This window comes from Oryctolagus cuniculus, chromosome 19, assembly GCF_051225735.1.
Source record: "Oryctolagus cuniculus isolate XC-2025 breed Fujian yellow rabbit chromosome 19, ASM5122573v1, whole genome shotgun sequence".
Lineage (NCBI taxonomy): Eukaryota > Metazoa > Chordata > Mammalia > Lagomorpha > Leporidae > Oryctolagus > Oryctolagus cuniculus.
The window spans coordinates 31,483,077-31,507,828 of NC_142885.1; positions in this window are offsets into that span (position 1 = coordinate 31,483,077).

A 24,752-nucleotide genomic window follows, 5' to 3' on the forward strand; every position below is an offset into this window, starting at 1 on the left:
ATTTTGAATAGAAGACTCTCTTGAGATCTGACAAGACAGACTTTCATGCAGGAACTATTACTAGATATATTCAGAGAGATTTCATAATGATATAGTTATCAATTCAGTGGGAAGATATAGAATTCTAAATTCTTATGTAGGTTAATATGGGAAGAGTTTTAGCACTTGTCTTTTTTTTTTTCTTAAAATTTTAAGCTTTTTATTTAGTGAGAGAAAGAACTTACCTTCAGAAACAGTAAAGATTCAGGTGAAAACAACAACGAAAATTAAGAACATGCTCATAATTCATATTCATATGAATTGAACATGAGTTTTGCTGCACATAGAATCTTTCATAAAATAAACTTTATTAGGGTGAGCGTAGTGGCACAGTAGGTTAAGTCAACACTTACAGTGCCCATGTCCCATATCAAATGCTTAGTTTGAGTCCCTGCTACTCTTCTTTTCCAGCTTTTATGAATGTGCCCAGGAGACACAGAAAATGGTCCAAGTCTTTGAGTTCCTGCCACCCTTGTGGAGTGAGTTCCTGGACCCTGACTTTGGCCTAGCCTAGTCCCAGCTGTTGCAGGTATTTGGAGTGTGAACCAGTAGTTGGAAAATCTCTCTCTCCCTTTTTCTCTCAATGTTGCTTTTGATCTGCAATACAAAGAAATAAATTCGATTTTAAAAAGATACACTTGATCACCAACCACTTCCCCTCCCAGGTGTAGGTTAGGCTTGACTAACTTGTGTTGACTAATGAGAGCCATGTGAGGCAGAAGTTGAAAGGGATAGGTTTTGTGTTACCATGTTCCCTTTTCCTTGTGCTGTCATGGGACAGGATTCTACTATGCTTGCTTGGCACGCCTGGGTAACAAAGATAGTATGACTTCTGTGAGGAGAGTCCCCTGACACAAATGATGGACCTGTACAGTGAGTAAACCAGCAATCGGTTACTATAAAACCCTGCGAGTCACAGTGTTAACCTAGCCTTCCCACCTTGACCTCGTCAACTCTCCCTCCATCCCCTACCCCATGGCCACTGTCCAGCTTATGTTTTATTCACATTCACATTTTATTCAGATTCATGATAGGAGGAGGAAACCATATTAGATGATTTATATTTTCAAGATTTATTTATTTATTTAAAAGTCAGAGTTACAGAGAGGCAGAGGCAGAGGCAGAGAAAAAGAGAAAGAGAAAGAGAAAGAGAGAGAGAAAGAGAGAAAGAGAGAAAGAGAAAGAGAAAGAGAAAGAGAAAGAGAAAGAGAAAGAGAAAGAGAAAGAGAAAGAGAAAGAGAAAGAGAAAGAGAAAGAGAAAGAGAAAGAGAAAGAGAGGTCTTCCATCTTCTGGTTCACTCCCCAGGTGAACACAATAGCTGGAGCTGTGCTGATCCAAAGCCAGAAACCAGGAGCTTCTTCTGGGTCTCCCATGGGAGTTCAGGAGCCCAAGGACTTGGGCCATCTTCTACTTCTTTCCCAGGCCATAGCAGAGAGCTGGATCAGAAGTGGAGCACCCAGGACTCAAACCAGCACCCGTATGGGATGCTAGTACTGCAGGTGATGTGTTTACCTGCTACATCACAGTGCTGGCCACAAAATTATATACTTTTATGAATGCTATAAGCAACTAGCACTGAAAGAAATTATAAAAAGGAGATTTAATAGGTAACACTTGTATAGAAACTACTTAGTGACTCTGTTTCCAAATAATTCAGGAGCATATTGTTATGATCTCTTTTCATAGGTTAATATTAAATAGAAATTTATTTTTAGATACATCCATCAGGAATGTCATATGTGCATACATCTGTATGTTCTCTGAATGGTTGAGAGCGAAATAAAATAATTGCTTGCATCTGAATCGATAGATTTGGTGAATAGTGATAGGTTTTAAGAGGGATATAATTTTTTCTAGTTGAAAATTGCTCTTCTCACACCTGGTAGGAAGACAGGATGTGAATGGCTGGCAGTGAGGCAAGATTGTTGCCGATTCTCTATCTTAGGAGAGTAGTGGGCTGGAGGGCTGGGCGGGAGAGGGTAGAGCTCATTAACGAGGTAGAGTGGGAGGAAATTAAAATCAGCTGTGGGTCAGAACAGCTTTAAGAAGCAGGAGAATTGTGGCAGTGACTGCATGGAGTTCCTGATGAACAGACTGCAGAGTGAAGCAGTGCAGCCTGAACAGGCTGTATTTGCATGGGCGTTCATTGAGGCCTTCAGTATGGGGGGTCAGAGCAGGTAAAATGAAAAAGGGCAAGGAGGGGAGCAAGGCCCAGGACTTGGAGGGTGAGGAGGGGAGCGGGCTTGGGACCTGGAGGTCATGAGTAGAGCAGGGCCCAGGCCCTGGAGACTGAGGAGGGGAGCAGAGTCTGCCCCTGGATTGCAAGGAGGGGAGTGTGCCCAGGCCCTGGAGGGCCAGAGGGGAGCAGGGCCAGGCCCTGGAGGGCAAGGAGGGGAGTGGGCCCAGGCTCTAGAGGGCCAGAGGGGAGCGGGGTTTTGCCTGGAGAATGAGGAGCAGAGCTGAGTCCGGCTCTGGAGGGGGAGGATGGGAGCTGGGCCCAGTGCCTGGAGGGCAAGGAGGGCAGCGGGGTCTGGCCCTGGAAGGCGATGAAGGGAGCTGGACCCAGACCCTGGAGGGTGAGGAGGGGAGCAGGGCCAGGCCCTGAAGGGCGAGTAGTGCAGCAGAGCTTGGCAAGAGGGCGAGGAGTGGAGCAGGGCCAAGGCCCTGGAGGGCGAGGAGTGGAGCAGGGCCCAGGCCCTGGAGTGCGAGGTGGGGAGTGGCACCCATCCCTGGAGAGCGAGGAGGGGAGCAGGGTCTGGCACTGGAGGGTGGCAAGGGGAGCGGGGCCCAGTCCCTGGAAGGCTAGAGGAGGAGCAGAGTTTGGCCCTGGAGGGTGAGGAGGGGAGCGGGGTCCAGTCCCTGGAGGGCGATGAAGGGAGTGGGGCCCATTTCCTGGAGGGTGAGAAGGGGAGAAGGGTATGGCCCTGGAGGGTGAAGAGGGGAGCAGGGTATGGCCCTGGAGGGCGAGGAGGGAACAGGGCCCAGGCCTTGGAGGGTGAGGAGGAAATAGGGCCCAGGCCCTGGAGGGTGAGGAGGGGATCCCGGCTGGGCTCTAGAGGGCAAGGAGGGGAGCAGGACCCAGTGCCTGGAGGGCGAGTAAAGGACCATGGCACAGGCCCTGGAGGGCTAGAAAGGAAGCGGGGCCCACTCCCTGGAGGGCAAAGAGGGGAGAAGGGCCCAGCCCTGGAGGGCGGTGAGGGGAGCACAGCACCGGCCCTGGAGTGTGAGGTGGGAGTGGTGCCGTCCCTGGAGAGTGAGGAGGGGAGCAGGGCCCAGGCTCTGGATAGCGAGGAAGGGAGCGGGGTCCAGCCCTGGAGGGTGATGACATGAGCGGGGCCCATTCCCTGGATGGCAAGAAGGGGAGTGGGGCCAAGCCCCTTGAGAGCGAGCAGAGGAGCAAGGCCCAGGCCCTGGAGTGTGAGGAGGGGAGCGGGGTCTGGAACTGGAGGGCTGTGAGGGGAGCATCCTCCAGCCCTGGAAGGCAGCAAGCTGAGCTGGGCCCGGGCCCTGGAGGGCGAGGAGGCCTGCACCTTAGGAGAGCATTTTCTGGCCCTGGAAGGCAAGGAGGGGAGCAGGGCCCAGTCCCCGGAGGGCAAGCAGAGGAGCAGGCCAAGGCCCTTTAGGGCAAGGAGGGGAGCTGGGTTTGGCCCTGGAAGGAGCTGAGGGGAGCAGGGCCCAGGCCCTGGTGAGTGAGGAGGGGAGTGGTGTCTGGCCTGGAGGGTGGCTATCAGGCCCAAATAACAAGATGGAGGCCCAGTCTAAAATAGGTGAACCGTGATCCAGGCTCAGATCTCTCACCTCCAGGGCCGGGCCCAGCTCACCTGTTGCCTTCCAGGACCTGGGCCCCGTTCCCCACGCTGCCCTCCAGTGCAGGACCCGGCTCCCCTCCTTGCCCTCCAGGGCCCGGCCCTGCTCCCCTCCTCGCTCTCTAGGGCCTGGGCCCTGCTCCCCTCCTTGCCCTTGAAGGCCTGGCCCAGCTCACCACCGCAGCCTCCAGGGCCTGGGCCCCGTACCCTCCTCACCTCCTCGGCCCTGCCCCGCTCCACTCCTTGCCCTCCAGGGGCTAGTCCCCGATCCCCTACTCGCTGTCCAGGGCCCTGCCTTGCTCCCCTCTTCACCCTCCAGGGCCCTGCCCTGCTTTCCTTGCCGCCCTCCAGGACCTGACCTGCTCCCCTCCTTGCCCTCCAGTGCAGAACCCCGCTCCCCTCCTTGCCCTCCAGGACCTGACCCGCTCCCCTCCTCGCCTTCCAGGGCCTGGGCCCAGTTTCCCTCCTTGCCCTCCAGGGCATGGGCCCCGCTCCAATCCTCACCCTCCAGGCCCAGGCCCCGCTCCCTTCCTTGACCTCAGGGCTGGGCCAGCTCCCCTCATCACCCTACAGGGTCAGGCCTTGCTCCCATCCTCGCCCTCCAGGTCCTGGAACCTGCTCCCCTCCTTGTGCTACAGGACCTGAACCCGCTTCCCTCCTTACCCTCCAAGGCATGGGTCCTGCTCCCCTCACTGCCTTACGGGGCCTGACCCCGCTCCCCTCCTCACCCTCCAGGACCTGACCGGTTCCTCTCCTCGCCCTCCAGGGCCTGGGCCCTGCTCCCCTCCTTTCCTCCAGGGCCAGACCCGCTCCCCTTGCTGCCCTCCAGTGCAGGACGCTGCTTCCATCTATGCCTTCCATTGCCCTGCCCTGATACCCTTGCTGTGCTCCAGGGGCTTACCCTGCTCACTTCCTTGCCCACCAGGGCCTGGGCTGTGCTCCTCTTGCTGCCCACCAGGGCCGTGCCCCACTCCCCTCCTCGCCCTCCAGGGCTACGCCCTACTCCCCTCCTCACCATCCAGGCCAGGCCCTCCTCCCCACCTCCGCCTACAGGGCCTAGGACCTGATCCCCTCCCAGCCCTCCAGGGCCAGGCCCTGCCCCCTCTTTGCCCTCCAGGGCCGACCCCCCCTCCCCTAATCGCCCTCAAGGACCAGGCCCAGCTCCCCTCCTCACAGTCCTGGGCCAGGCCCCCATCCTCTCCTTGCCCTCACCGTCCACTGAGTTCCCTTCGTCACCCTCCAGGGCCTGGTCCCCATCCCCACCTTGCCCTAAAACGCCAGGTCATGCTCCCCTCAACGCCCTCAAGGGCTGGGCCCAGCAGCACCACTCCTCATCCCACAGGGTCAGGCCTTGCTCCTATCCTTGCCCTCCAGGGCCTAGGCACACCACCCGCATCGCCCTCCAAGGCCTGACACTGCTCACCTCCATGTATTCCATGGTGTGGGCCCCGATACCTTCACTGCCTTCCAGGGCCTAGAACCGTTCCCCTCGCCAATGTCCAGGGCCTGGCTCCATTTCCTTCCTCGCCCTCCAGGACCTGACCCCACTCCCCTGCTCACCCTCCAGGAACTGTCTCCGCTCCCCTCCTCGCCCTCCACATCCGCGCCCTCCATGGCCTGGCCCCCATTCCTTCCTAGCCCTCCAGAGCCTGGGCCAAGTTCCCTCCTCGCCCTCCAGTGTTGGGACCTGCTCCCAACATTGCCCTCCAAGTCTGGGCCCAGCTCCCCTCCTCACCCTCCAGGCCCTAACCCAGGTCCCCTCCATGCCCTCCAAACCAGGCCCCGCTCACCTCCTCGCCCTCCATGGCCTGGGCCCAGCTCCCCTCCTAGGCCTTCAGGACTGGGCCCTGCTCCCCTCCTCACAGTCCAGCGCCGGGCCCCACGTCCCTCAGGAACGGCCATCACTGCCCTCCAGGGATGGGCCCTGCTCCCCTCCTCACCCTCCAGGGTCAAGCCTTGCTCCCATCCTCACCCTCCAGGGCCTGGGACCCACTCCCATCCTTGGCCTCTTGGGCCTGGGCCCTGCTCCCCTCCTCGCCCTCCAGGGCCTGGGTCTCACTCCCCTCACTGCCTTCCAGGGCTAGGGTCCACTCCCCTCAGGAAGGGCATCACTGCCCTCCAGGGCATGAACCCCGCTCCCCAACTTGCCCTCCAGGGCCAGGCTCCGCTCCCCTTGCCACCCTCCAGAGCTGGACCCTGCTTCCCCCGCCGCCCTCCAGGACCTGGGTCCCGCTCCCCTCACTGCCTTCCAGGGCCTCACCCCATTCCCTTGCCAGCCTCCAGGGCCTGCCGCTGCTACCCTCACTGCCTTCCAGGGGCTGGCCCTGCTCCCCTCGCGAGCCTCCAGGGCCTGACCAAGCTCCCCTCCTTCCCATCCAGGACCTGGGATCCGCTCCCCTCACTGCCTTCCAGGGCCTGTCCCTGTTCCCTTCGCCAGCCTCCAGGGCCTGCCCCCTCACCCCTCCTCACCCTCAAGTTCCTGACAACACTCCCCTCCTCGCCCTTCAGGACCTGACCCTGCTCCCCTCCTCACCTCCGGGGCCTAGGCCCTGCTGCCCTCCTCACCCTCCATGGCCAGGACCTTCTCCCCTCAGGAACAGCCAACACTGCCCTCCAGGGCATGGCCCCACTCCCCTCCTCACCCTCCAGGGGAAGGCCTGCTCCTCTTGCCACCCTCCAGGGCAGGGCCCTACTCCCCCTGCTGCCCTCCAGACAGGATCCTGCTCCCCTCTTTGCCCAGGAGGGTTGGGCTCTGTTCCCCTCCTGGCCCTCTAGCTCCTGGACCCCGTTCCTCTCCCCGCCCTCCAGGGTCAGGCCCTGCTCCCAACCTCACCCTCCAGGGCCAGACCCCACTCCCCTAATTTCCCTCCAGTGCGGGACCCTGCTTCCCTCTATGCCCTCCATGGCCCTGCCCTGCTCCCCTTGCGGCCCTCCAGAGCCTGACCCTGCTTACTTCCTTGCCCTCCAGGGCCTGGGCCCTGCTCCTTTGCTGCCCACCAGGGCAGGCCCCGCTCCCACCACTGCCCTCCAGTGCAGGACCCACCTTCCCTCCTTGCCCTCGAGGGCCAGGCCCTGATCCCTTCCTCTCCTTCTAGGTCCTGGACCCTTCTCCCCTACTAGCTTCCAGGGCCAGGCACTGCTTCCCTAGCCGCCCTCTTGGAGCTGGACACTGCTCCCCTCCTGGCCCTCCAGGGCCAGGCCCTACTCCTCTCCTCACCATCCTTTGCCAGGACCCCTCCCCACCTCCCCCTCTAGTGCCTGAGAACTGATCCCCTTGCAGCTCTCCAGGACCAGACACTACCGCCTCCTCGCCCTCCAGGGCCGGCCCCCCTCCCCTAATTGTCCTCAAGGACCAGGCCCAGCTCCCCCTCTTCCAGTCCTGGGCCAGGCCCCCCTCTTCTCCTTGCCCTTACGGGCCATGGGGAGTTCCCATCCTCGCCCACTGGGCCTGGCCCCCATCCCCTCCTCGCCCTAAAAAGCCAGGTCATGCTTCCCTCAACACCATCAAGGGCTGGGCCCAACAGCCCTCCTCACACTGCAGAGTCAGACCTTGTTCCCCCCAGCCCTGCAGTGCTGAGCCCTTCTCAATTCCTCATTTACAGGACCTGGGCCCTGCTCACCTTGCTGCCCACCAGGGCCAGGCCAGCCTCCCCTCCTCACCCTCCAGGGCCTGGGCCCCATCCCCTCCTTTCCCTAAAGGGCCGGGCCATGTTCCCCTCAACACCCTCTAGGGCTGGGCCCAGCACCCCTCCTCACCCTACAGGGTCAGGCCCTGCTCCCATCCTTGCCCTCCAGGGCCTGGGCACGACCCCTCATCGCCCTCCAGGGCCAGGCATTGCTCCAGTCCTCACCCTCCAGGGCAAGGCTCAGCTGCCCTCCTCACCCTCCAGGGCCTAACCCATCTCCCCTCCACGCCCTCCAAACCAGGACCTGCTTCCGTCCTCACCCTCCATGGCCTGGGCACAACTCCCCTCCTAGCCCTTCAGGGCTGGGCCCTGCTCCCCTCCTCACAGTCCATGGCCGGGGCCCACTCCCCTCAGAAATGGCGATCACTGCCCTCCAGGGCATGGGCCCTGCTCCCTTCCTCGCCCTCCAGGCTCAGGCCTCGCTCCCCTCCTTGACCTCCTGGGCCGGGCCAGCTCCCCTCCTCACCCTACAGGGTCAGGCCTTGCTCCCATCCTCGCCCTCCAGGGCCAGGGCCCCATTCCCATCCTTGGCCTCTTGGGCCTGGGCCCTGCTCCCCTTCTCGCCCTCAAGAGTCTGGCTCACTTCTCTCGCTGTCTTCCAGGGTTAGGCCACACTCCCCATAGGAAGGGCATCACTGCCCTCCAGGGCATGGGTCCTGATCCCCACCTCACCCTCCAGGAGCAGGAACCTGCTCCCCCGCTGCCCTCCAGTGCAGGACCCTGTTCCCCTCCTTGCCCTCTAGGTCCTGGGACCTGCTACCCTCACTGCCTTCCAGGGCCTGGCCCAGTTCCCCTCACCCTCCAGGGCCTGGAGCTTCTCCCCTCCTCACTCTCCAGGACCTGACCCCGCTCCCCTCCTTGCCCTCCAGGGCCTGGCCCTGCTCACATCCATGCCCTCGATGGACTGGGCCCTGAGCGTGACACTGCCTTCCAGGGCCTGGCCCAGTTCCCTCGCCACCCTCCAGGACCTGGGTCCTGCTCCTGTCTTCCAGTGCCTGGCCTAGTTCCCCTCGCCACCCTCCAGGGCCTGGAGCTGCTCCCCTCCATGCCCTCCATGCCCTGGGTCCCACTCCACTCACTGCCTTCCAGGACCTGGACGCATTCCCCTAGCCAGCTTCTAGGGCCTGCCCCCTTCTGCTCCTCACCCTCCAGGACCTGACCCTTCTCCCCTCCTTGACCTCCAAGACCTGGCCCTGCTCACATCCATGCCCTCCATGGCCTGGGCCCTGTTCCTTCCTAGCCCTCCAGAGACTGGGCCCAGTTCCCTCCTCGCCCTCGAAGACCGGACCCTCTTCCCCTCCTCCCCTAGGCCCTGCTGCCCTCCTCACCCTCCATGGCCAGGACCTTCTCCCCTCAGGAACAGCCAACACTGCCCTCCAGGGCAGGGCCCTACTCCCCCGCCCTACTCCAGTGCAAGATCCCACTCCCCTTCTTGCCCAAGAGGGTCGGCTCTGCTCCCCTCCTCACCCTCTAGCTCCTGGACCCCGTTCCTCTCCCCGCCCTCCAGGGTCAGGCCCTGCTCCCAACCTCACCCTCCAGGGCCAGACCCCACTCCCCTAATTTCCCTCCAGTGCGGGACCCTGCTACCCTCTAAGCCCTCCATGGCCCTGCCTTGCTCCCCTCGCAGCCCTCCAGAGCCTGACCCTGCTCACTTCCTTGCCCTCCAGGGCCTGGGCCCTGCTCCCTTTCTGCCCACCAGGGCAGGCTCCGCTCTCTCCACTGCCCTCCAGTGCAGGACCCACCTTCCCTCCTTGCCCTCCAGGGCCGGGCCCTGACCCCTTCCTCGCCCTCTAGGGCTTGGATCTTGCTCCCCTCCTAGTTTCCAGGGCCAGGCCCCGCTTCCCTAGCCACCCTCTGGAGCTGGACACTGCTCCCCTCCTGGCCCTCCAGCGCCGGGCACTGCTCCCCTGCTTGCCCTTCAGGACCTGAGGCCTGCTCCCCTCCTTGCAAAACAGGGCCGGGGCCCCGCTCCAATCTGTGCCCTCCAAGGCCTGGCCCTGCTCAACTCCATGCCCTCCACGGACTGGGCCTCGATCCCCTCACTGCCTTCCAGGGCCTGGCCCCGTTCCCCTTACCACCCTCCAGTGCTGGACACTGCTCCCCACCTAGCCCTCCAGGGCCTTGGCTGTGGTCCCTTCCTGGCCCTCCAGGTCCAGGCCCAACTCCCCTCCTCATCCTAGAGGGTCAGGCCCTCCTACCATTCTCGCCCTCCAGGGCCTGGGCCCTGTTCCCCTTGTTGCCCTCCAGTGCAGGACCTCACTTCCCTCTATGCTGTCCATGGGCCTGTCCTGCTCCCCTCGCCACACTCCAGGGGCTTACTCTTCTCACTTCCTTGCCCACCAGGCCTGGGCCATGCTCCCTTTGCTGCCCACCAGGGCCATGCCCCACTCCCCTCCTACGCCCTACTGCCCTCCTTACCGTCCTGGGCCAGGCCCTCCTCCCCACTGCCCCCTCCAGGGCCTGGGACCTGATACCCTCGCGGCCCTCAAGGGCCAGGCCCTGCCCCCTCCTCACGCTCCAGGGCCTGACCCTGCTCCTCTCCTCACCCTCCAGGGCCAGGCCCGCTCCTCTTTCTGCAGCCAAGGCAGGGCCCTACTCTCCCTGCTGCCCTCCAGTGCAGGCCTGCTCCCCTCGTTGTGCTCCAGGGCCTTACCCTTCTCACTTCCTTGCCCACCAGGGCCTGGGCTGTGTTCCCCTTGCTGCCCACCAGGGCCATGCTTTCCTCCCTCCTTGCCCCCCAGGGCTGGACCCTACTCCCCTCCTCACCATGCTGGGCCAGGCCCTCCTCCCCACCTCCGCCTCCAGGGCCTGGGACCTGATCCCCTTGCAGCCTGCAAGGGCCAGTCCCTGCCCCCTCCTCGCCCTACAGGACTGGAACCTTCTCCCCTCCTCACCTCCAGGCCTAGGCCCTGCTGCCCTCCTCACCCTCCACGGCAAGGCACTTCTCCCCTGAGGAACAGCCATCACTACCCTCCAGGGCATGGGCCCCACAACCCTCCTCACCTCCAGGGCCAGGCCTGCTTCTCTTGGCCCACCAGGGCAGGGCCCTACTTCCCCCGCTGCCCTCCAGTCAGGACCCCACTCCCCTCTTTGGCCAAGAGGTCCAGGCACTGCTCCCCTCCTCATCCTCTAGGGCCTGGACCCTGCTACACTCCCTGCCTTCCAGGGAAGGGCTTTGCTCCCCTCCTAGCCCTCCAGTGCTGGGCCCTGCTCGCTTCCTTGCCTTCAGGGCCTGGGTCCTGCTCCCCATGCTGCATACCAGGGCCAGGCCAGCCTCCCCTCCTCACCCTCCAGGGCCTGGGCCTCATCCCCTCCTTGCCCTAAGGGGCTGGGCCACACTCCCCTCAACACCCTTCAGGGCTGGGCCCAGCACCCCTCCTCACCCTACAGGGTCAGGCCCTGCTCCCATCCTTGCCCTCCAGGGCCTGGGCATGACCCTTCATCGCCCTCCAGGGCCAGGCCCTGCTCCCCTCCTCGCCCTACAGGGTTTGACTCAACTCCCCTCCACGCCCTCCAAACCAGGACCCACTCCCCTCCTCAACCTCCATGGCCTGGGCCCAACACCCCTCCTAGCCCTTCAGGGCTGGGCTCTGCTCCCCTCCTCACAGTCCAGCGCCAGGCCCCACGCCCCTCAGGAACGGCCATCACTGCCCTCCAGGTCATGGGCCCCACTCCCCTCTTCGCCCTCCAGGGCCAGGCCCTGATCTCCTCCTTGACCTCCAGGGCCTGGGACCTGCTCCCCTCCTTGCCCTCTTGGGACTGGGCCCTGCTCCCCACCTCACCCTCCAGGGCCAGGCTCCACTCCTTTTGCCACTTTCAAGTGCCGGACCCTGCTCCCCATGCTGCCCTCAAGTATAGGACACTGCTCCCCTCCTTGCCCTCCAGGACCTGGGTCCCGCTCCCCTCACTGCCTTCCAGGGCCTGGCCCTGTTCCCCTCACCACCCTCCAGGGCCTGACCCCTCTCCTCTCGTCGCCCTCCAGGACCTGAACCCGCTCCCCTCCTTGGCCTCCAGGACCTGGGACCCCGCTTCCCTCCTCACCCTCCAGGACCTGACCCCTCTCCTCTCCTCGCCCTCCAGGACCTGACCCCACTCCCTTCCTCGCCTTCCAGGGCTGGCCCTGCTCACCTCCATGCCATCATTGGACTGGGCCCTGATCCCCTCACTGCCTTCCAGTGCCTATCCCCGTTCCCCTCGCCACCCTCCAGAGCCTGACCCCGCTCCCCTCCTCACCCTGCAGGACCTGGGTCCTGCTCCTCAGACTGCCTTCCAGGGCTAGGCACCACTCACCTCAGGAATAGCATCACTGCCCTTCAGGATGTGGGCCCCGCTCCCCACCTCGCCCTCCAGGACCTGGCTCTGCTCCTCTAGCAGCTTTCCAGGGCTGGACCCTTCTGACCCTGCTGCCCTCCAGTGCAGGACACCACTCCCATTCTGGCCCATAGGGCCTGGGTTCCACTCCCCTCACTGCCTTCCAGGGCCTGGCCCAGTTCCTCTTGCCAGCCTCCAGGGCCTGCCCCCTCTACCCTCCTCGCCCTCAAGGACCTGACCCCGCTCCCCTCCTCGCCCTCCAGGACCTAGGTCCCATTCCCCTCACTGCCTTCCAGGGCCTGGCCCTGTTCCCCTTGCCACCCTCCAGGGCCTGACCCCGCTCCCCTCCTCACCCTCCAGGACCTGTGTCCCGCTCCCCAACTTGCCCTTCAGGTCCAGGCCCAGCTCCCTTCCTTAACCTTCTGGGCTGGGCCAGCTCCCCTCATCACCCTACAGGGTCAGGCCTTGCTCCCCTCCTTGCCCTCTTGGGCCAGGGCCCTGTTCCCCTCCTCACCCTCCAGGGCCTCGGTCTCGCTCCCCTCACTGCCTTCCAGGCTAGGGCCCACTCCCCTCAGGAAGGGCATCACTGCCCTCCAGAGCATAGGCCCTGCTCCCCACCTCGCCTTCTAGGACCTGGCCAGCTCACATCCATGCTATCATCGGCCTGGGCCCCAGTTCCCTCATTGCTTTCCAGGACCTGGCCCTGTTCCCCTCTGTAGCCTCCAGGACCTGTCCCCACTCCCATCCTTGCCCTAGACGACCTGACCCCGTTCCCTTCCTCGCCTTCCAGAGCCTGGCCTTGCTCACATCCACGCCCTCCATGGCCTGGGCCCCGTTTCTTCCTAGCCCTCCAGAGCCTGGGCCCAGTTCCCTCCTCGTCCTCCAGGACCGGAACCTTCTCCCCTCAGGAACAGCCAACACTGCCCTCCAGGGTATGGGCCTCGCTCCCCTCCTCACCCTCCAGGGCCTGGGCCCCATCCCCTCCTTGCCCTAAGGGGCTGGACCACGATCCCCTCAATGCCCTCTAGGATTGGGCCCAGCACCCCTCCTCACCCTACAGGGTCAGGCCCTGCTCCCATCCTTGCCCTCCAGGGCCTGGGCACGACCCCTCATCGCCCTCCAGGGCCAGGCGTTGCTCCAGTCCTCACCCTCCAGGGCAAGGCCCAGCTGCCCTCCTCACCCTCCAGGGCCTAACCCATCTCCCCTCCACGCCCTCCAAACCAGGACCTGCTTCCGTCCTCACCCTCCATGGCCTGGGTGCAACTCCCCTCCTAGCCCTTCAGGGCTGGGCCCTGCTCCCCTCCTCACAGTCTAGGGCTTGGCCCCACTCCCTCAGGTATGTCCATCACTGCCCTCCGGGGCATGGGCCCTGCTCCCCTCCTTGCCCTCCAGGGTCTGGCCCTGCTCTCCTCCTTGACTTCTAGGGCCAGGTCAGCTCCCCTCATTACTCTACAGGGTCAGGCCTTGCTCCCACCCTCACCCTCTAAGGCCTGGGACTCCCGCCCCTCCTTACCCTCCTGGGACTGACCCTGCTTCCCTCCTTGCCCTCCAGGGCCTGGGTCCAGTTCCTCTCACTGCCTCCCAGGGCCTGTCCCTGTTCCCTTCACCAACCTCCAGGACCTGACCCTGCTCCCCTCCTCACCCTCTAGGGCCAGGCCATGCTCCCCTGCTCATTCTCCAGGGTCTATGCCTGCTCACCTTGATGCCCACAGAGTCTGGCCTCGTTCCCCTCTCATATTCCATGGCCCAGCCCTGCTCCCCTCTTTGCCCTGCAGGGCCAGGCCCCGCACCCCTCCTTAAAATCCTAAGCTAGGCCCCCCTCCCCACCTCGCCCTCCAGGGTCAGGCCCCACTCCCCTCAGGCATGGCCATCACTGCCCTCCAGGACATGGGCCTGCTCCCCTTCTTGTTCTCCAGGGCCTGTGCCCCATTCTCTCTCCACTTCCAGTTCATGGACCGTTCCACTTGCCACCAAGCAGGGCCTGACTCCGCTCCCCTCCTCGCCCTCCAAGTTCTGTCCCTGCTCCCCTCCTCACCCTCCAGGGTCAGGAACTACTCCCCCCAGGCACAGCCATCATGCCCTCCAGGATATGAGACCCGCTCCCCTCCTTGCCTTGGAGGGTGAGGAAGGCAGCAGTTCCCAGGCCCTGGAAGGCGAGGAGGGGAGCAGGGCCAGGCCCTGGAGGGTGAGCAGGGTTCAGGCCCCAGGCCCTAGAGGGTGAGGGTGGGAGCAGGGTCTGGCCCTGGATGGTGAGGAGGGGAGCAGGGCCAGGCCCTGGAGGGCGAGGAAGGAACAGGGCAGGGCCATGGAGGGCAAGGAGGGGAATTTGGCCTGGCACATGAGGGCAAGGAGAAGAGGGGGGCCTGGCTCAGGATGGTGAGGAGGAGATCAGGGCCTGGTCCATGAGGGTGATTTGGGGAGGGGGGCCGGTCCTGGAGGACAAGGAGAGGGCAGGGCCTGGCCCTAGAGGGCGGCGAGGGGATCAGGTCCCAGGCCCTGGAGGAGGAGGGGGGAGTGGGATGGCCCAGGATGGTGAGGAGGGGAGTAGGGCCTGGCCCTGGAGGGCGAGGAGGGGAGCGGGGCATGGCCCAGGTGGGCAGCAAGGGGAGCACAGCCCAGGCCCTGGTGGGCAAGGAAGTGAGCAGGGTAAGCCCCTGGAGCTCGGCGAGGGGAACAGGGTGGGGCCATGGAAGGCATAGAGGGAAGTGGGGTCCCGCCCTGGAGGGCAACAAGGGGAGCGGGGTCCAGCCCTGGAGGAAAGGAGGGGAGCAGGGCCCAGACCCTGGAGGGTGAGGAGGGGAACTGGGCCTTGCTCTGGAGGGCAACAACGGGGATCATAGCCAAGGCCCTGGGGGGTGAGGTGGGGAGCAGGGCCTGGTCCTGGAAGGCTAGGAGGGGAGTGGTATCCAGCACTGGAGGCTAGCGAGGGGAACAGGGCCAGGCCCTGGTAGGCAGTGAGGGGATTGGGGCCCAGGCAATGAAGGGCATGGAGGTGAGCAGGTCTAGGCAGGAGAGAGGGGTGAGGCCATGGAGGGCAAGGAGGGGAGCCAGGCCAGGCCCTGAAAGGCAGTAGGGGGGCGGGTTCAGGCCCTGAAGGGCAAAGAGGGGAGTGTGGTCAGGCCTTGGGGGGCAGCGAGTGGAGTAGGGCAGGGCCGTGGAGGGTGAGGAGGGAATGAGGCCCAGACCCTGGAGAGCATGGAGGTCAGCAGGGCCAGGCCCTTGAGGACGAGGAGGGAATGGGGCACAGGCCCTGGAGGGCGAGGGAAGCAGGGCCCATACCCTGGAGGCCAGTGATGGCCATTCCTGAGGGCAGTGGGTCCTGACCCTGGAGGGCGAGGAGAGTAGGGGGGCCTAGCCCAGGATTTTAAGGAGGGGTGCAGGGCCTGCCCCTGGAGGGTGAAGAGGGGAGCAGGGCTGGGCCCTGGAGCATAAGTAGGGGAGCCAGGTCCAACTCTTGTGGGCGTCAAGGTGAGCGTGGCCAGGCCCTGGAGGGTGAGGAGGGGAGCAGGGCCTGGCCCTGGTGGGCAGCAAGGGGAGCTGGGCCTGGCCCTGGAGGGTGGCAGTAGGTGCGGGGACTGGCCGTGGAGGGCGAGGAGAGGAGCGGGACCAATGCCCTGGAGGGCAGTGATGTTCCTGAGGTGAGTGGGGCCCGGCCCTGGACTGTGAGGAGGGGAGCATAGCCCAGCCCTGAAGGGCGAGGAGGGGAGCTAGATACAGGCTGTTGAGGGCGAGGAAGGGAGTGAGGCCTGGTCCTGGAGGGCGTAGAAGGGAGCTGGGGTCAGGCCCTGGAGGGTGATGAGGGGAGCGTGGCCCTGCCCTTTAGGGTGAGAGGGGATGGGGGCCAAGCCCTGGAGGGCAAGGAGGGGAAATTGCCTGAGCCATGAGGGCAAGAAGTGGAGTGGGGCCTTGCCTAGGATGGTGAGGAGGGGAGCAGTGCCTGGTCCTTGGGTGTGATTAGCGGAGGGGGCCCAGCCCTGGAGTGCAAGGAGGGGGCAGGGCCTGGCCCTGGATGGTGGCAAGGGGATCAGGACCCAGGCCCTGGAGGGTGAGTAGGGAACGGGGCCAGGCCATAGAGGGCATGGATGTGTCATTGCCAGGTCCTTGAGGGTGAGGAGGGGAGCAGGCTCAGGCCCTGGTTGGTGCCAAGGGGATCTGGGCCAGGCCCTGGAAGGTAAGGGAGGGGAGCGGGACCCAGGCCCTGGAGGTGAGGAGAGGAGTAGGTTCCAGTCCTGGAGGGCGAGGAGGGAACTGAGACCAGGTTCTAGAGAGCTAGGAAGGAACGGGGCTCAGGCCATGGAGGGCATGGATGTGAGAAGGGCCACATCCTGGAGAGCAAAGAGGCGAGCAGGGTCAGGCCCTGGAAGACAGTGAGGGGATCGGGGCCCAGTCCATGGAGGGTATGTAGGTGAGCATGGCCAGGCCTTGGGGGTCAAGGAGGGGAGCAGAGTCAGGCCCTGGAGCGTGCGGAGGGAATGAGGCCCAGGCCCTGGAGTGCATGGAGGTGAGCAGTGCCAGGCCCTGGAGGGTGAGGAGGGAATGGGGCACAGGCCCTGTAGGGCAAGGAGGGGAGTGGGGCCCATGCCCTGGAGGGCAGTAATAGCCATGCCTGAGGGTAGTGGGGCCTGACCCTGGACTGTGAGGAGGGGAGCAGGGCTGGGCCCTGGAGCCTGAGTAGCCTGGCCCTGATGGGCATCAAGGGGAGAGGGCCCAGGCCCTGGAGGGCAAGGAAGGCAGCAGGGTCAGACCCTGGAAAGCAGTGAGGGGAGCGGGACCCATGTCCAGGAGGGAAGTGATGGTCATGACTGAGGGGAATGGGGCCTTGCCCTAGAGGGCGTAGAGGTATGCAGGGCAAGGCCATGGAGGGCTAGGAGGGCAGCAGGGTCCAGTTCCTAGAGGGCCAGGAGGGTAGCAGGGTGTGGCCCTGGAGGGCAATGAGGGTAGTGGTGTCCTTCACTGGAGGGAGGCGGGGGTTGCAGGGCCCAGTGGGTGGCAAGGGGAGCTGGGCCCAGCCAGCCCTGGACTATGGAGAGTGGAGCAGGGCCTGGTCCTGGAGGGCGAGGAGGGAAGCAGGGTCCAGCCCTGGTCAGGGGCAATAGGAGCAGGGGCCAGGCACTGGACGACTAGGAGGGGAGCAGGGACCAGCCCTGGCGGGCTGCAAAGGGAGTGGGGCCTGGCCCTGGAGGGTGAGGTGGGGAACAGGGCCTATGCCCTGAAGGGCAGTGTCGCCCTTCCTGAGGGGAGTGTGGCCAAGCCCAGGAGGGAAGGAGGGAGTCGGGCCTGGCCCTGGAGTGTGAGGAGGGGAGCAAGGTGAGGCCCTGGAGGGAAATGAGGGGAGCAGGGCAGGGCCATGGAGGGCAAGGAGGGAGCAGTGCCAGGCCCTGGAGGGTGAGGAGGGGAGCAGGGATTGGCCCTTTAGGGTGAGGAGGGGAGAGGCCCTGGCTCTGGAGGGCAAGGTGGGGACCAGGGTCTTGCACTGGAGGGTGGCAGGGGGAGCAGGGTCTAGCCCTTTTTGGCAGCAAGAGGAGTGGGGCCTGGCCCTGGAGGGCATGGAGGTGAGCAGGCTCAGGCCCTGGAGGGTGAGGAGGGAATGGGGCACAGGCCCTGGGGGACGAGGAGGGGACTAGGGCCTATGCTCTAGAGGGCAGTGATGGCTGTGCCTGAGGGGAGGGGCCTGACCCTGGAGGGTGAGGAGGGGAGGGGGACCTAGTCCAGATGATAAGGAGGGGTGCTGGGCCTGGCCCTGGAGGGCGAAGAGGGGAGCAGGGCTGGGCCCTGGAGCCTGAGTAGCAGAGCGAGGCCTGACCCTGGTGAGCATCAAGGGGAGTGGTCCCAGGCCCTGGAGGGTGAGGAGGGAAGCAGGGTCTGGCCCTGGTCGTGGGCAATAGGAGTAGGGGCCAGGCACTGGAGTACGAGGAGGGCAGCGGGGCTCAGGCCCTGGAGAGTAAGGAGGGAATGGGGCCCAAGCCCTGGAGGGCATGGAGGTGAGCAGGGTCAGGCCCTGGAGGTGAGGAGGGAATGGGACACAGGCCTTGGAGGGCAAGGAGGGGACTAGGGCCTATGCTCTAGAGGGCAGTGATGGCTGTGCCTGTGGGGAGTGGGGCCTGACCCTGGAGGGTGAGGAGGGTAGGGGGGCCTAGCCCGGATGGTAAGGAGGGGTGCCGGGCCTGGCCCTGGAGGGCAAGGAAGGCAGCAGGAAAGGCCCTGGAGGCCGAGGAGGGGAGCAGGGTCAGGCCCTAGAAGGCAGTGAGGTGAGCAGGGCCCATGTCCAGGAGGGTAGTGATGGCCACGACTGAGGGGAATCGGGCCTTACCCTAGAGGGCATGGAGTAATGCAGGGCAGGGCTATGGAGGGTTAAGAGGGGAGCAGGTTCCAGGCCCTAGAGGGCCAGGAGGTGAGCAGGGCGTGGCCCTGGAGGGCAAGGAAGGGAGCTGGGTCTAGGCCCTAGAGGGTGAGTTGGGGAGCAAGGCGCAGCCCTGGAGGGCAAGGAAGGGACTGGGGTCCTGCACTGTAGGGTAGTGGGGGAGCAGGGCTCTGCCCTGGAGGCAGGCAAGAGGAGCGGGCCCGGCCTTGGAGGGCAAAGGGGGGAGCAGGGCCCATGTCCTGGATGGCAGTGATGGCCATGCCTGAGGGTAACATGGCCTGGCCCTGGAGGGTGAGGAGGGCACCAGGCCCCAGGCTCTGGAGGGTGAGGCGGGCATCGGACCCTAGGCCTTGGAGGGCAAGGAAAGGAGCATGGTCCAGCCCTGGGGAACGAGGGAGGGAGCGGGGTCAGGCCCTAGAGGGTGGCGAGGGGAATGGGGCCAGTCCCTGGAAGGCAGTGAGGTGAGTGGGTCCTAGTCCATGGAGGGCATGGAGGTGAGTAGGGCCAGGCCTTGGAGGGTGAATAGGGAAGCAGGGTCAGACTCTGGTTGGTGGCGAGGATTTCTGGGTGAGGCCCTGGAAGGCAGTGAGGGGGGCGGGGTCAGGCCCTGGAGAGTGTGGACGGGAGTGGGGTCAAGCTCTGATGGGCAACGAATGGAGGGGACAGCACCATGGATGGCAAGCAGGGGAGCAAGCATGGATGGCAAGGAGGGTGAGGAGGGCAGCGGGGCTCAGGCCCTGGAGGGCGAGGAGGGGAGCAGAGCCCATGCCCTGGAGGGCAGTGATGGCCGTGCCAGAGGGGAGTGGGGCCTGACCCTGGAGGGCGAGGAGGGGAGGGGGGCCTAGCCTGGGATGGCAGAAGGGATGCAGAGCTGGCCCTGGAGGGTGAGGAGGGGAGCAGGGCTGGGCCCTGGAGCCTGAGTAGCAGAGCGAGGCCTGACCCTGGTGGGCATCATGGGGAGTGGGCCCAGGTCCTGGAGGGTGTACATGTGAGCGGGGCCTAGCCCTGGAGGGTGAGGAAGGCAGCAGGGTTGGCCCTGGAGTGCAAGGAGGAGAGCAGGGTCAGACCCTGGAAGGCAGTGAGGGGAGCATGGCCCATGCCCAGGACAGAAGTGAGGGCCATGAGAGAGGGGGGTGGGGCCTTGCCCTAGAGGGCATGGAGGTATGCAGGGCAGGGCCATGGAGGGCTAGGAGGGGAGCAGGACCTGGCCCTGGTGGGCGGCAAAGGGAGCGGGGCCCAGCCAGCCATGGAGGGAGGAGAGTGGAGCAGGGCCTGGCCCTGGAGGGCGAGGAGGGAAGTGGGGCCCGGCCTTCTTGGGCAAGGAGGGGAGTGGGGTCCTGCACTTGAGGGCAGCGGGGGAGCAGGGCCCTGCCCTGGAGGGCAGCAAGATGAGTGGGCCTGGCCCTGGAGGGTGAGGAGGGGAGTGGGGCCCAAGCCTTGGAGGGCAGCGATGGCCATGTCTGAAAGGGGCAGGGCCTGGCCCTGAGGGTGAGAATGGGAGCAGAGTCCAGCCTTGGAGGGCGGCATGAAGAGCAGGCCTGGACCTGGAGGGTGAAGTGGGGAGCGGGGCCCATGCCCTGCAGGGCCCGATGGCCATGCCTGAGGGGAACAGGGCCTGGCCCTAGAGGGTGAGGAGGGCACAAGGCCCCAGGCCCTGGAGGGCGAGGAGGGGAGGAAGGTCCAGCCCTGGAGAAAGAGGAGGGGAGTGGGGTCAGGCCCTGGAGGTGAGGAGGGGAGCAGGGCCCATGCCCTGGAGGGCAGTGATGGCTGTTCCTGAGGAGAGAAGGGCCTGGCCCTGGAGGGTGAAGAGGGGAACAGAGCCCAGGCCTCATAAACAGGCATCACTGCCAATCAGGGCATGGACCTCGCTCCCCATGTTGCCCTCTAGGGCCAGGCCTTGCTCCTCTTGCCGCCCTCCAGGGCCGGCCCATGCTCAACCTGCCACCCTCCAGGGCAGGACCACGCTCCCCGCCTCACCCTCCAGGGCCAGGCCCTGCTCCCCTCCTTGCCCTACAGGGCCTGGGCCTGCTTACCTTGATGTCCACCAGGGCCAGGCCTTGATCCCCTACTCACGCTTCAGGGCCCAGCCCTGCTCCTCTCTTTGCCCTCCAGGGCCCTGCAGCCCTCCTTACCATCATGGGCTAGGTCCCCCTCCCCTCCTCACCCTCCAGGGTCAGGCCCTACTCCCCTCGGGCACTGCCATCACTGCCTCCCGGGCATGGGCCCTGCCTCCCTCCTAGTCCATCAGGGCCTGTGCCCCATTCTCTCCTTACCATCCAGGGCCTGAGCCCCACGGCCCTCCTCACCCTCTAGGGCCTGGACCCACTCCCCTCCTCACCCTCCAGGGCCAGGCCCTGCTCCCCTCCTCACCCTCCAGGGCCTGGCCCCACTCCCCTCCTTGCCCTCCATGGCCCTGTCCCGCTCCACCCGCTGCCCTACATAGCCTGACCCCGCTCCACACCACGCCCTCCAGGGCCTTACCCTGCTCCCCTCACTGCCTTCCAGGGCCTGGCCCCATTCCCCTCGCCACACTCTAGGGCCTGACCCCTCTCCCCTCCTTGCCCTCCAGGGCTGGGCCCTCCTCAACTCCTCACCCTCCAGTGCCAGGCTCTGCTCCCCTCCTCGCCTTCCAGGGCATGAACCCCCCTCCCCTCCTTGCCTTCCAGGTCCAGGCCCCACACCTCTTGCTGTCATCCAGGGCCAGGCCCTGCTCCCCCTGCCACCCTCCAGGGTCGGGCCCTGCTGCCCTCCTTGCCCTCCAGTGCCGAGCCCTTCTCCCCCAGCCGCCTTCCAGTGCAGGACCGCAGTCCCCTACTCACACTTTAGGGCCGAGCCCTGCTACCTTCCTTGCCCTGAAGGGCCAGGTCCCATGCCCCTCTTGAACGGGCATTGCTGTCCTCCAGGGCAGGCCCCATTCCCCTCTCTCCTTCCAGGGCCAGGCCTCACATCTCTTGCTGCCTTACAGGGCCAGGCCTTGCTCCTCCTGCTGCTGTCCAGGGCCTACTCTGCTCCCCTTCTTTCCCTCCAGGGACAGGCCCTGCTCACCTCCTCGCCTTCCAGGGCCTGGGCTCTGCTCCCCTCCTCGCCCTCCAGGGATTGGCCCTGATCCCCTCCTTGCCCTCTGTGGTCCTTCCCTGCTCCCCTCTCCACCCTCCAGGGCCAGACTTCCTTGCCCTACATGGCCTGGTTTGTGCTCCCCTTGCCACCCTCCAGGTCCAGGCTCTTCTCCCTTCCTCACCCCCCAGGGCCAGGCCCTGCTCCCCTCCTCACCATCCTGGACCAGGCTCCCCTCCCTTCCCCGCCCTCAGGGCCTGACCCTCTGGCTTTCTTGCCCTCCAGGGCCTGGGCCCAGCTCCCCTCCTCGCCCTCTCAGGCTGGACCCTGCTCCCCTTGTTGCCCTCCAGTGCAGGAACCCACTTCCGTCTTCTCCCTTCAGGGCCTGCCCCTGCTCCCTCTAATATTTCTAAAACCTACAATGAAGTTGATTTCTGAACTCTGGAAAATTGAAATTGTGTTAAGTAAAATGCAAATCATGCATCGGGAGATCATGTGCATTTAGTTATGAAGTTTATAATCACTGTCTAGTTATAGTGGAGAGTGAACATGATGCATACAACTATGGTAAAGTCTGAACGCCTGAATCTAACACTGAACTGTACATGTAGTGTTAATGACCATGCTAAATTCTAACAGCATTTGAATCACTAGAAATATTGAAAAGCACCCAAATATTTACAAACCTCACATCTGTATCCATAGTAATGATGCTAAAAGTACAATGTGTAACATTTCCCAGTACGCGTTTATATGCATTTCCCTTTCACAAACACACATGAATGCACACACGTACAAATCATAGAAGCTTAGGGGTTCAGAAACAAATATTTATGGACTTTAGGCCTTCATTATAGTTTATTGACAATTGAAAATAACCAAGTTTAATACTAATTTATGTGTTAACATTTTTGTAACTTTGAACCCGCTATGCTTTCCAGCATGATTAGCAAGCCAACGTCTGCTACATCTTCAAAGGGACTCTTAAAAATCAAAAGTTTACAGTGGTGCTTAAAACAATCAGTACAAAGTAGGTGGTTCTGAGAATGTCTATAAATAGTGTCAATTGCTTGGCTTCCATTACATTTGATTGTTCTCCAAGCAGTGTGGGAACAGGGTATAAACTGCCCACTTTCAGTTAAAATAACTAAAATTGATTAATCGGTGTAATGCTGTTTTTTTTTTTTTGTGGAGGATATACAATATATATTGTAAGTATGTTCTTTCAAATTAGTGAATATAAGTATGTATTTCCTAAAAATCAGAACTTAATCCAAAACAGGACATGATTTAGGGACATGAATTTTATTAGATGTTGCATTATATTAGATTTTTGTAAAATGGCAAAGATTTTATTTATAGCTACCAACTCATAAAACATTTGTTGTGGAACAGTGTTTGTCTATATGCTTGGCATTGTAGAATGACAGGTACACAGTGCACTTAATAAATTGAAAGTTAAACCCTAAGTTACATCTTACTCAAACTAATTGTGCATCATATAATTTTTCCTAGATATTCCATCATTGTGTTTTACTATTCATTTCTGTGTTACTGAGTTGTGTATTTTAGTATTTGCTTTAGAGTAGAAAAAATACCCTGTTGCATCTCAAAGATTAAGGATAATCTTGAACAATTTAAAAGTCTCAAAGCTATAGAATCTTTTTCTTGGAGTAGTAGATTAATTTTGGGATGAGAACTCTTTGAAATGAAGATGCTTTACTGTTGAAAGTCATCAGTGAATGAAAGGAAGAATGTAAATAAAAATGGGAATATTTTCCAGTTCTGTGTACGTCTCTAAAATATTTGAAAAGGAAAACCATTAAGTGCAAGATATGACAATATATAAGTTTTCCTTCAGATTAGAAATTTGATGCTAAATATTTAACATTTAATCTTTATTTAATAGTAACTATGAATGGAGGCCATTATGTTGACACCCTGTAAGCTGATTTCTAATCTTAAACTGAAAAAAAAAAAAAACATGTTTTGTTCATTACCCCTCTTCCCTCTGTGCTTGAAAACATTGGCTTTTATCACAACACTGGAAGTATATTGAAGCCAGGAGCCAGGAGCCTCCTCCAGGTCTCCCACGTGGGTGCAGGGGCCCAAGGACTTGAGCTGTCTTCTACTGCTTTCCTAGGCCATAGCAGAGAGCTGGATTGGAAGTGGAGCAGCCAGGACTCAAACCGGTGCCCCTATTGAAACCTTAAGTTTTAGCCTTCCCAATAAAAATAAATCTCAGCATCATTTAAAATGTTGGCTACTGCCATTGAGTGAATACAATGAAATTTGACGCTTTACTTGGGTGTAAGATACCATTCTCTGAATCAGGTTTTATGACTACCTAAGTAATTTTTCATCCTTGTTTTATGAATATAAACACTGATACATTTTCTTAGCTTCAGAATTTGAACATTCCAGTGATTTAGCTCCTGCTAACAAAGTGCCTAAATATTTTTGACACCTCATAGCCTTTTAATGTGTGATATCTGGTCATATACACATGGGATCTATTATAAGTTAGAGATACTTTCCATAAATAGAATAATATTTTGGATAACCTTTGATGAATTGAAGAATCTATTTCCTCTTCAAATTTTTTTTTATTTTAAGGCAATTTTGTGAAATTGAATTTTACCTATAGTTTTATTTGTCTTTGTGTCCAGATAAAGTAATAAAATAAAATAGCTCCAATTATACCAAGCAACCCTTCCTTGTCTCAAGTGCTTAACTTTCTCTCTTCATTCTTAGATAACTACTGGTTTCTTAAATTGAATGGTCTTCTTTTCCAGCAGCTGCTCAAAAATATCCATGATTGACCATTTTGTTTGCACTAAACAGACATGCTTTCCTTCTTTCTCCCTCTCTCTGGTCCACATCATCTTCCCATCACCTGTGCACACCAGACCCACCTGTTCCTTCCTCCTCCAATAATCACTGAACTCTGCAAAGACCCTAACTCTGACCTCTCATGGTCATCCCAGATCCTTGTGTTTTGAAGACTCAAAACAAAATCAAGTGTGGAAAATAGGGTTGATTTTTCCACATTTTTTTTTGTCAATCATGACTCAAATCCCAAACACACACATAAAAATCCCTGCTTTACATAACTAATTTTAATTTTCTTTCCAAATGTCTTCACATTAATGATCTCCATTGATGACTTCTCCTTCTCATCTACACTTACATTTGGTCCTCAGTGCCATGGCTTTATTCTACTCAGCATGGACCAAATTCGTCCTGTTTGACATCATCCTTTATTTTATTCCTATTGCCACTTTGTGTCTCTGGAATTTAATGTATTCCCTCCCCACAGAACTCCTAAGTTAACTGTCCTCTGAGCATTTTTATCTGTTTTTATTCTTCCCTAGTGGGATCTTGTAGGATTTCTTTACTATACCACACAGTAAAATATTGACTCGATCATTTATCTTCTTAGAATTCTGCATTAACCTGAAGCTATTCCACACTTGTTATACAAATGTTTAATC